The sequence below is a fragment of the Onychostoma macrolepis genome, chromosome 01 (genome assembly GCF_012432095.1).
Source record: "Onychostoma macrolepis isolate SWU-2019 chromosome 01, ASM1243209v1, whole genome shotgun sequence".
Classification (NCBI taxonomy): domain Eukaryota; kingdom Metazoa; phylum Chordata; class Actinopteri; order Cypriniformes; family Cyprinidae; genus Onychostoma; species Onychostoma macrolepis.
The window spans coordinates 25,121,073-25,133,166 of NC_081155.1; positions in this window are offsets into that span (position 1 = coordinate 25,121,073).

Sequence of the window (12,094 nt, forward strand, 5' to 3'; positions counted from 1 at the left end):
CAAACAACATTTTTTTAACCCATATAAATTAATGTATTTAGGTTGATTCAGTGATGTTAAATTATTATTTTTAACATACATAAAACCATTTAATTTAGATGTTACCATTTTTTGGTTACATTTTTTTAGTGGGCATAATTTATGTACAGATAATAAATTGCAGATGTCAAAGGTTGTAATTGGGCCAATACTTTATTTTATTTTTATTTATTTTTATTTTTATTTTTGAAGATTGAAGGTCACTTTTGACCACTTTTGAATATTGTATCATTTAAAAAAAAAAAAAAAAAATTCCAAAGAGTTAAATTTATGTAAAATAAAATAAAATAAAATAAAATAAAATAAAATAAAATAAAATAAAATAAAATAAAATAAAATAAAATAAAATAAAATAAAATAAAATAAAATAAAATAAAATAAAATAAAATAAAATAAAATAAAAAATAAAATAAATAAATAAAAAAAAAAAAAAAAAAAAAAAAAAAATGGACCCTTACTTATTCAATTAACCTGTTTGGTCTTTTGTTAACTATTGCATGTGTATGTTATTCATGTAATAATAAAAAAATAATAATAATAATTAAAAAAGAGTTCTTATGGACATTACTTGAAATCATCCCATTTGGACTATTGGATCACGTAAACCAATAGCCACGCCCACTTCTCATGATCCAGTCAAGCCCTTACAGATAAAATTAAACCATGCTCTGCCTATTTTTACTCTGAAATATATCACATTGCTGAAATGAAATGGAGGGCCAATGGCAATTTACATTGATTTTAGATTCTAAATACATTTGTATATAAGGAAATTTGTAAAGAGAGGTGAGTCTTTTGACATTGTTTAAATAAAAACATGAGCAAAAAAGGTAAGTTATATTTGTTTGCAGTGTTCTTCTGATCTCATTAGTCAGCTTCTCAGGTGCAGAAGTAATGTGGGTCATGTGCACACACTCAGTGTGTAATCGATGAGTGGGAGGAGTGTGACAGAGAGCGATTGATGCATAATGGAAGGTATAAAGCTAAACACAGCCTACATTAACACCAATGACCTGTGAGGAACGAGTCTTTTCTCACTAAATGATATGTGGATGTTTATATAGCCAATATCCCATCTAACAAAAATATGTTTTAGGAACCTTTTGCTAACATACCAATTATGAAAAACGCAATTTCTGACATTCAAAATGCCCAGTTTTTTACATTTTTAAAAACACCTTTTCTTGGTTATACAAATGTTAAGAGAACATCTTCATCAGTTTGACAGCACATGTGCTGCAAATGCTCATAACACAACCGAATTACAGAGGCACGCTGCAAATCAGAAACATGCAAGTAGCACAACACCACTTTAAAATTACCCAGGCAAAACGAAAATGAACTGTTTTTATTGATTACCATTTGTAAAACCACAGTTGTAAAAACATGGTTAGTGTAGTAAATCCATGGTTCGTTAGTGCATGGTTACCATGGTTTAACTATAGTAACCATTTTTGTTTTTATTTATTTTTACATAATAAATGTATTAATTAATTTGTAAAAGTTAACCAGCTTACATTCACAGTTTCAGGAATTGTGTATTTGATCAGCTTATTTAGGCTAATAATATCAACAAAATAAATAAATAAATAAGTAATAGTATGATCAGAATGAAAAATAAAGGAAAATCTCACCTTTCAGGGCAAACATTGATAAATATGTCTCGGCCATGTTCGACACTGCGGTTCTCTTAAACATTTCAAGGTGGTCTCTGCCTATTTGCAGCATGTTTTTGTTTTGCAGTGGGTTTCTTTGTTCGTGTTGTGAGCCTTTGCAGCACGTTTATTAATTTGTTTGTGTTGTGCTCTCTCGGCCACCCTTAAAAAATGCATAAATGATGTATAAATAATGTTTTAGTGCTAATGTTTTGAGAACATTAAACACCCTGCTAAGAGAGACTAAAGAGCCAAAGTTCTGAGAATGTTCCTTGTTAGCTGGAATATTGTATTTGTATATATAATACAATATGCAATATATTTCATTTACTTTATGCACCTCATTTTGCAGGTAGAACAAAAGAAAAGCAGCAGCTACAAAGATAGAAATAGAAAGAAAAAAAAAAGCTGAACAAAATTGAAAAAAAAATAATAATTCAGCTTAATTTATCCAGTAATGTCTCAATTACAGGCTGTAGCTGTGGTGATTTATGTTATGAAAAGCATCAGCTGAACTCTTTGGGGTGTCGTTTTACTTGTATGTCGGCAAAGACCTACTGCAGGGAGTGTTTGCCAAGGACGGCTGCCAGACCGCAACTTTACGGCCTGGCATTGATTCATTACATTTCATCTGAAACAGAACCAATTACAGCAGGATATCCCAAAGTACATTACAAATACATCATCCTCTATACATCCAGTGCACTTTAGTGTTTAAATAAATCTGTAATAACCTCATTTGATCCTTTATTATACATTTCGTTGAATTCATTTATCTATTTCAATTCATTTAGCCATTTGATTAGATTTGCTGTGACTGTGAGGGTAAAGCTCAGCTGTGGACTCAGATGTTTAGAGAGCTCTGGGGTGTATGACGGGGAAATCCTCCCCTGAGACTGTTTTGTCACAGACAGCTCTGAGCACCCTCTGCTTTCTAGACTGCTAATGATCACTAGCTTCCTGCAGGACACAATAGCATAGAAACGGTCTCATTTTAGAAACACACAAATGCAGAATGTGACCCAAATTGCTTGTTATTTTAATTAATGTCTGGAGTAATTTAGAAATAACGGAACATCTGTCAAATTCTGTCAATTTTACTCACTCATTCTGCTTATAAAATATAAAAATAGTGCATATCTGCTTTGTATGAGAAACAGACTGAAAATTAAGACATTCTTCTGCACTGTATAAAATCCAAAGAAAAACATAATAGCACTGGTAATTTAATTTATGGACATATCTTAAAGCCTTAAATGCCAGCACGATGCAGTGGATACAACACGTGAAAAATCAATACAGAAAATTTCTCAATTTTACAGACTTTTCTTAGATAATATAATATTCTTCACCTGAGCCATGTTTACACAATGTTTGATGAGATAAAGGTAAATAAAGACTGAATTTTTGTTTTGATCTATTCCTTTATGTCAGATTGGGGTTCACTGCCTAAACTCAGTTGATGATATAGTGATAATTAATTAAAAATTAAAATGAATTAAAATGTAAAATAAATTGATTATAAATACATAAATACGCAATTACTAAAAAAGGTTGAAATGTTTTGTTTACCTGTACTGTATGTCATGTGACTATTCACCAACATCAGAGAACCATGATTATGTGAATGTGTTGTTAACATTATTGGCATATTAAAATTTCAGGGGGTACTTCTAGTAAATATTTCAGGTAAAGGGGATTCAGCTGACGACTAAAATAAATAAATAAATTAAATTAAATTTAAAAAAGGCAATCCCTGCTTTAAATAATTATATCATAAACATGTTGTTTTGGCCCTTTTGTCCTGAAAGTGAATTCCAATAAATAAATAAATAAAACCTAGGGATTGAGCTAATTGTGCTTTCTCAGCTGCACAGATGAGCTCAGAGGGTCACCGAGTTCTAACACACTACAGAAGTGTCAGAGGCTTTGCACAACAAACAGCCGCATGCTTCTAATGTCCCAATACACTATTTATTATAGTCAGCCTATTGATTTTCTCACTGCTGTCTGTCACTACTGTTGACTCACCACCAAAGACTCAGCCTTTCCTGACCACAGCACATTTGTGTGTGTGTGTGTGTGTGTGTGTGCATGGACTAAACTGGCAATTTAATCATGCTAGAAGTCCTTGACATGTCATTAAGAAAACGGGGCAGGTGGTTCAGACTGGAGACAGGCTTCTAAACAGCTTTCTGTGTGTGTGTGTGTGTGTGTGTGTGTGTGTGTGTGTGTGTACTGGTATATATGGTTTATGAGGAGTGTATAATAACATGGGTACTACAACATAAACATGGTTTATGAGGACACTTCCTGTGTCCCTGTAAAACAAAAGGCTTAAAAAACATACAAAACGGTGTTTTATGAAATTCAAAAATTGCCAGTAGTTTCTTGTAAGGGGTAGCTTTAGGTGTAGGGCAATAGAAAATACAGTTTGTACAGGGTTTCCTAAATTTTTTTAAGTAAAGTAAACTTATCACTTTCTACAGTGTACGTAAACCACATATACCAGATTTTGTGTTTGTGTCTGTCTGTCTGTCTGTGTGTGTGTGTGTGTGTGTGTGTGTGTCTGTGTTAGAAGATAGCTCTACAAATCACACCCCCTCCATTAAGCTCCAGAGATGTGGCTTAAAGGCAGACCATCTGACCTCTGTAGGCTTATGAAAACAGGGGTCATCTTAAACAATGGAAGGAGCACCACTGGAGAAAACATCTATTCATTCAGGAAAGAATAGATTAATAAGGTGCTGAACTGTAATCTTTAGTCTTTACATTCATGTTGTTTCTTATATTTTAGAATTTAGGGAAGTATTAAACGTTACAATATACATTGAACCTGTAATTCATTAATAAACACATCGTCAATATCAATTATATTTATTTATTTATTTGTTTTATTTATTCATCCATCCAAATAGCAAGTTTTTAAATCCTGGCTGGAATTCATACATCACAATATTCATGAAAATCTCTTTAAATAGTTATCTGTAATGTAGTTTGATTTGTGAATATGCCATGAAATCTCTTTTTTTTTTCATTCCCTGTCAAAATATTTCACATTGACATCATTTGAATTTAGAACTTGCCTTTGGAATTACATTTCTGCAAGCTTTTAAAAGAATGCAATTGGCTCTGTGACAAATCTTCATCGCCTGTGGAGAGAAAACAGAGAAATAAATGAAAAATAATTTCACTAAGAGAATGCAGATCTTAGCTGAAAATAAGAAATGTTTTGTTACTGAGCAAATCTGAGTATTCAAGCAGAAGTACAGTATATAAGTAATGACTGAAAGTGCCTGTCAAAGTCAATGACGTCATTTGCATTAACCAATCAGGGGTGTGTTTTCTGGACAGCGATGGAACTCGCTGATTAATTACTATAGATGCATTGTTGGAAAAGCTATCCAGTTAGTCACAACTGATTCCCGAAACCATAGTAACATGGTCACACCTCTGTCATTTGAAACACATTGGTTCATCAATATTGGACTGTTATTAATTATGTGACGTGCAGATGGTTAATAACTTCTACTAATGTGCATTGATTCTTTATTTGATGTTTGATTCACTGCTGCATCCCACTTATGTCATACAACGGGATTCCCTTACGCATTTATGCACATGCACACTCTTTAAAAACATTGGTTGTTTGGTAAAATAATGAAAATATGTTTACATTAATACATTGATTGATTGCAATGATTGCTTACATGCTAAATAGATTGAAATCATACTAACAAGAAACAATTCCTCTAAACACAACTTTGTTGGAACTTCCAAAACACAGAATCGTTGATCTGTTGGTAACGACAGAACATGTGATCACAGCTGGTTAACGACGCTTAAGGAAACGCACCCGAGGTCAGATATGGAAATATCATGTCTCTATGGAAAGAATCAAAGAGAATATAGTGAAAGAATTCTGCTCACCACTTGAAAGACGTGTCTGCTTCTGCGAAGAACCGAGTGTAACATCTGACCTTTTCATCTAAGATGAAAAGGGCATAAGCAGATACCTCACTTATACAAACTGCTATACAATTAACATGAACTATATTAGAAATATTAACAAAGAAGCACTTCCTCATATAAGAAACGTTGCATTTGAATACACAAATCAACTAAAGACAAAGTTCCACCGGCATGTAATTGACAATGCCATTAAATGGTTGTTTCCTTTGCAAGCCTCTGCTCTGGGGACCTCAGAAGTCTTATGGCAGAGCTGCATATTGCTTATTTAATTACGTCTGGATCAGAGTAATGTGAAGAGTGGTTTCTGGGCTAATCAATATCTGTTTATGTTCACAGACGATTCTCCCAGCAGCCCTTCAGCTGCTGTCAGCAAATCAGCATTGGTGGCGAAGGAGACCTGGTGGGTGAGTTAAAGGTAGTGTGATGCTAGAACTGAACACGTGTGTGTGGGTCAGTTTTAACCAGCATTTGGTCCCCATAAGGATAGTAAAAACCTGAAATCACTTGCAGAGGATGTGGACATGCCAGCAGTTCGCTCAAAAACAAAAACAGCTTATATAATAGATATAATAAATAATGTTTAATGAAAATCTAAAAAGGTAGAAAATGGGATATAGAAAGTATCATTAGCTCAGTATAAAAACAGTGTAAATCAGAAAGTCCCACCATGATTGTAAAATACACATGTGCGCTTTTATGGAGGTTTTGGGCAGATTTATTATGCCTTTGCCTGCACATGTGAGCACACTTTGCACTTAAACATTATCTAATGCACCCACTTAAAATGGTGCCTAGAAGCAATTCTACTTTAAAAAATACTTCTCTGCATTGCTGAAATGTTTTTCTATGATCTGAAACCCTGTGAGCCAAGATAACAAGATATCTAGTGTAGCCAAACGGAGAATAAAATGAATCTTTTGCAGAGAAGGCAATCTCAAAATGCAATTAAATTCAATATATTTCTTTTAGTATATATATAAGTTCTTACATACAATTACTCATAAAAATAGTTCAGTGAAATTAAAAGTTGATTACTGTGGATTATTTTATCCAATTTTTGAATGTTCTATACATTTATGCTCTTTAAAGTATTAGAGGATTGTTAGCTTAGCAACATACTAATAGCAACGTCTGTTGCAAGCCAAGTCGATTCTCCCATTTAAAGCACTATTTGTGTAATGCACAGATTTGTGTGAAGAAATCCAAAATAATAGTAATCCAAAGATTAGTAATCATTTAGTAAGATTAGTAATCCACCCTTTTTTACTATAAAGAAACCTTTAATGCAATGGAAAGGTTCCATGCATGGATGTTAAACCATCATACCTTTATTTTTAAGAGTATATTCTGCCTCATATCATAAGCAATTCATATATTACTTCGTAACATCACAATTAAGAGCTTTAATTACCAATCTTGTGTCATTAATCATGTGTTTAAGCATCATGGGATGTGTCTGTATGTCTCCACAGCGTCCCACAGAGACAATTCAAATGTGTTTACTATGCAAACTTGAAAATTCACATTGTGACAGGACTAAGTTAATATTTAAAATTCACAGTGTCACACATGATAACAACAACATCCATCATTTTTTCCTGTTGATTTAAATATTAGATGACATGTCTGTGCCATGTTAAAGCAATAGTTAGCCCAAAAATGAAACATTTCTGAAAATGTGCATGTGATGTAATGTCAGATTTCTCCAAATCTGTTCCCAAGAGGAAACAAACTCATCTACATCTTGGATGGCCTGAGGGTGAGTATGTTTTCAGCAAATTGAGTATAGCATTCTGCCCACATATATATCCACTGCAGCAATAAAGTTTGAGGGATTCATGTGTGTCTATGAGCACCTGCAGTGAAGGGCTGCCGCTCTCCCCTCCCTCTCTGCTGCGGTGTGACATGTATGCATCACGGGTGGGATGTGCTGGTGTGTGCTAAACACTCTCTGCCCTGCTCCCTTCATGCATCACATCACATCCCCCAACCACACACACACACACACACACACACAATCACACATTTCACAGGGTGTGGCACTCCAACACTTTTGTCACCACATTACCATCTTAATCTCTGATCCTGTCTAGCCTATGTTGCTTTCCCAACCTTATCTTTGTCTCTGCCACATGTTTTCACCCTATTAGCATTCATAAATATTCTTCACATAATTTTTTTTTTTTTTAAATCCTTGGTAGAGGACATGGGGCTGAGCTGTACCACCCAAACAGCAATCAGGATTGTTTTTAAATCTAACATTTATTCAAATACACTGAAAATTGGTAACCTAAAATAATAGCATCTATATTAACTGGTTTTATTCAAGTCAACAATATTATTTAACATCACTGAATCAACAGAAATACCAACAAAACTAATTTGTGTGGGTTAGCTCTTTAAGGCAACAATTACAGTTGTTTTAATAATATTTATATACCATTCTAGTTTTTATTATCATTTTAAATTAGCAATTATTTTTACTTTTTTTTTTTGTTTAGTCCTTTTGATATGTGCCATTTTTATTTGTTTTTGTTATTTTAAAATATTATGTTTTTTAATTCATTTTAAAGTTTTCATTGATTTCCAGTTAATGCTTTTAGTGCTTGAACTTCAGTTAGTTGCCAAGGCAACCTTTTATATATTTTTTTATTTATTTTAGTTTAGTTTTATCTAATATTTATGTTTTATTTTATTTAAATTAACAAAAATGTTTTTAACAGTTTTAGTTGACAATAACCCTGCTTTACAATAAAAATTAAAAAATTGAAACATAGTTAATGCATATTATATTAAAAACTAATCATAAAAAGCAATATTTTACAGCTCATTTACTGATAGGTTATAGGTTACATTATTTATTCATCATACATTTAATAATGTAATAACTTATTGTTAACTTAATAATGTGAACATTCAAATGCAGTAGTAGGGAGAAATTAACATTAAGCAATATTGGTAAGTGCTGTAAAAGTATTGTTCAATGTTCTTTCATGTAAGCTATTGCAGTACTGTGTTATGGTGTCTGGTGGTTCTTTCCATTTTGTTATCTAAACTTCACCTGAAATTGTTTTGGATCATCAGACATGACATAATTATGGTGCCTTGATTGTCTGAAACTAGTTTCCTTTAGCAGTGCCGTCAGACTAAAATGCAGTCTGGTAAGCCATTGAGTGACTGGGCAGTGATGCAGTAAGGCAGCTGCCTTAGGTTTTGGACACAACCGACAACAAAGATATGACTCCTGATTTTTGCAGTGCGACATGTCAGTTTTAGTTAGTGTCTTACTGCACTTTTTTACTCTGCATTTCTGGTGTTTTATTAAGGTGTTCAGTTTTTCAATTGTCACCTTCCTGCAAGATGCTATTAGCAGAAGTAAAGGTGTGAGATTTCTCTGTATAGCTTAAAATATATGCAGCTTGAGGATATGGAGGCCATCTGTTGTGAGTGAATGTTTTCACTAAAGGACGCATCCACAACCATAGTGCATTTGAGGAGAGGTCACAAAGGAAAAGCTTGTTGTCTGGTGCCACTGCAGCCAAAATAATGAGCCTCCTCTGAATAGACAAGTACCTTTGAAAGCCATTATCTAAAAGGCTTGACTGTCAAAGGCTTGTTTCAACAACACGCAAAGCTTGAATAGTTTGGAGAGAGAAGAAAACTTGCAAATCTCTCTAGAATTGCAGCATGAATGTGAAGTACAATTTCTGTTGGTTGAAAATGTTGCTGCAAGGAATGTCAGATCTAAACTCTACATCCATTTTTTTTCCACCAAAAAGTCCTACTGGGGCATCTTTGAATTTTTTTTAGATGGCTCATATAATTATAATATACATACTAACACACACACACAATTTAAAAAAGTATTATTATTATTATTTTTTATTTTTTTTTAATTGTGTGTGTGTGTGTGTGTGTGTGTGTGTGTGTGTATATACATATAATAAAAAAATAAGTATTAATAGCATTATTGAAATTTAGCACATCTTTGAAATTTCTGTGGATGACTTTACAAAAAAAAAAAGAAATTATATAAAATATAAATACAAATGCAAATGATAATCATTGATATGTATTTTCATTTATTGCATTATTTTTAGTCATATTGTTTTTTACATAATTACACAAAAATGAACATGTTAAAATAATACACCTAATCATAATACATATTAAAATGTATTATAAAATGACTTTGAAAAGACCTATGATGATGACTGAGAAAGTAGGAAAATCCTATAGACCCTTAACATTCACATAACAAAGTGTAGCATCTCTTGTGACCATTCTTTTGTATTTGGCTCTGTGTGTGTGTGTGTGTGTGTGTGCAGTATTTTGTGAGGCATCAAGTAGACTGGTGTCAATGTCTCTCTGTATACAGTCGCTGTGTCTGTCTCACTCTGTTGTGTCTGTTCTATTTTTAGCCTATACTTCTCTCTCACGTTCACACACACACACACACACAGCCAATCCAGAAAAAAAGACAGCATCATCGTGCATTCTTCCAAAGCAAAGTGCATTTCCACATTTCCAATACGTTTCCTTCATAACTCCCAGTATCATTGAACAATAGCTTTGTTTCACCTCAGTTTTCTCAGTATTTTTGCATACAACAGATATTTCTGTTCAAGAACTCTCCTGCCCTCTCTCCCCAGGATACCCATAAGCTGATGACTCATGGTAGACTCCATACAGCCTCATTACACTGTATTCAGTGATTTCCCTCAGGAAAGCCCTGCAGGTTACTAATGCTGATGAGAACTCAGTTCAGCTGCATCATGGGGCCTGTATTATTTATCATCCATAAGGATGCTATATAACCCTCATTTTGTGTTCCAGTCATTTTGACCTGGAGAGGATTTCCTTTTTTCCCAAAAATGCTAGTTAAAGGGAATAGTTCACTCAAAAATAAAAAATACCCCATGATTTAATCACCCTCAAGCCATCCTAGGTGTACACGACTTTCTTCTTTCAGATGAACACAGTAGGAGTTCTATTAAAAAAAAAAAATGTCCTGGCTCTTCCAAGCTTTATAAAGGCAGTGAATGCTGGTCAAGATTTTGAAGGCCAAAAAAGTGCACCCATTCATCATGAAAAGTGCTCCACATGGCTCCGGGGGATGAATAAAGCCCTCATGAAGTGAAGCAATGTGTTTGTGTAAGAATAATTTCCATATTTATTTAAAAATGTATAAACCATAATCTCTAGCTTCCGCTAACTGTCGTACGTGAGTTCACAATAGAGTGGCATTCCAGCAGATAACAGGACGCAGGTGTTACACTTGTGGTGTTCCTGGGGTCGGTTGCATAAACTGCTTATACTGTATGTAAGGGATAATCAACGGCTAGCTGTGCATTAAACGATTTGAAAGCATGACGTGGAGGTGAAGAACCACCCGACGCACAGTGTGCATTCAAATCGTTTAATGCACAGCTAGCTGTTGATTATCCTGTTTATGCCATGGTCATTTGCCAGCATTCACATATTAAAGATGTTAATATTTGCGCTGCAATATTTGACCGGAACGATAAAAATGACGGTTATTTTCTTCTGTATTACTATTCAACTGTAACTGTATGTTACTATGGTTACCAATGTTTATAGGAAGCGCATTGATATAGAACTTGATTAAACTGACCTGGAACTACCTGTGCAGTTCAACGAATTTAATCAACACCTGCCAGCCAATCAGAATCAAGTATTCAGACAGACCATGGCATAAACTATATTATACTGCTTAGACTAGTCTTGGTCTATTTTGAATCTGTAAAAAAAAAAAAAGACTGATTAATATTTGGCTTACTGCTAGTTGGTCAAACTACTTTTTAGTGGCTATGTTTAGGCAACAGGAAAAAAATGACTGGCCTACAAAAAAAAAAAAAAAAAGAAATTGCTAATGAATTTTAAATAAATTTGCTATTATTGCCAAATATGGGATTCAGTTTCTTTGGCAACTTGTTTTCTTTCAGTTAGCACAAGTTTTGTATTGTCCGCAACCGATCAGTCCTAAAAAAAGAAGCTGACAAAAAGATTGAATCCAAGATTTGTTCATAATATAGCATAATGAAAGATTTACAAGCAATCATTTTTATACCAGTTTTTTTTACCAGGTACACCAAATTAGGATTTTCAGCACAGAATAAGGTCTAAACTAACCAGATTCGATCTGGGTTTTTTTTCATTTGAAAATTGAAAAGATTGTTTAATGTACAATAATAGCAATAGTATCCACTCTGTGGTCTACAGAAAATAGCTTGTAGGATTAAAACACGTCCATTTCCCTCGTCCTATTTTTAAGATCCATTTCTAACCACATTTGAAGGGGTTTTAGGGGTGACACTGGAACGCATCACTGGAAGCACTTTAAGTGACTATGATGTACTTATTGAGAACAATTGAAAGTCTTATTTTGTGCAGAACTTCAGGCTGTT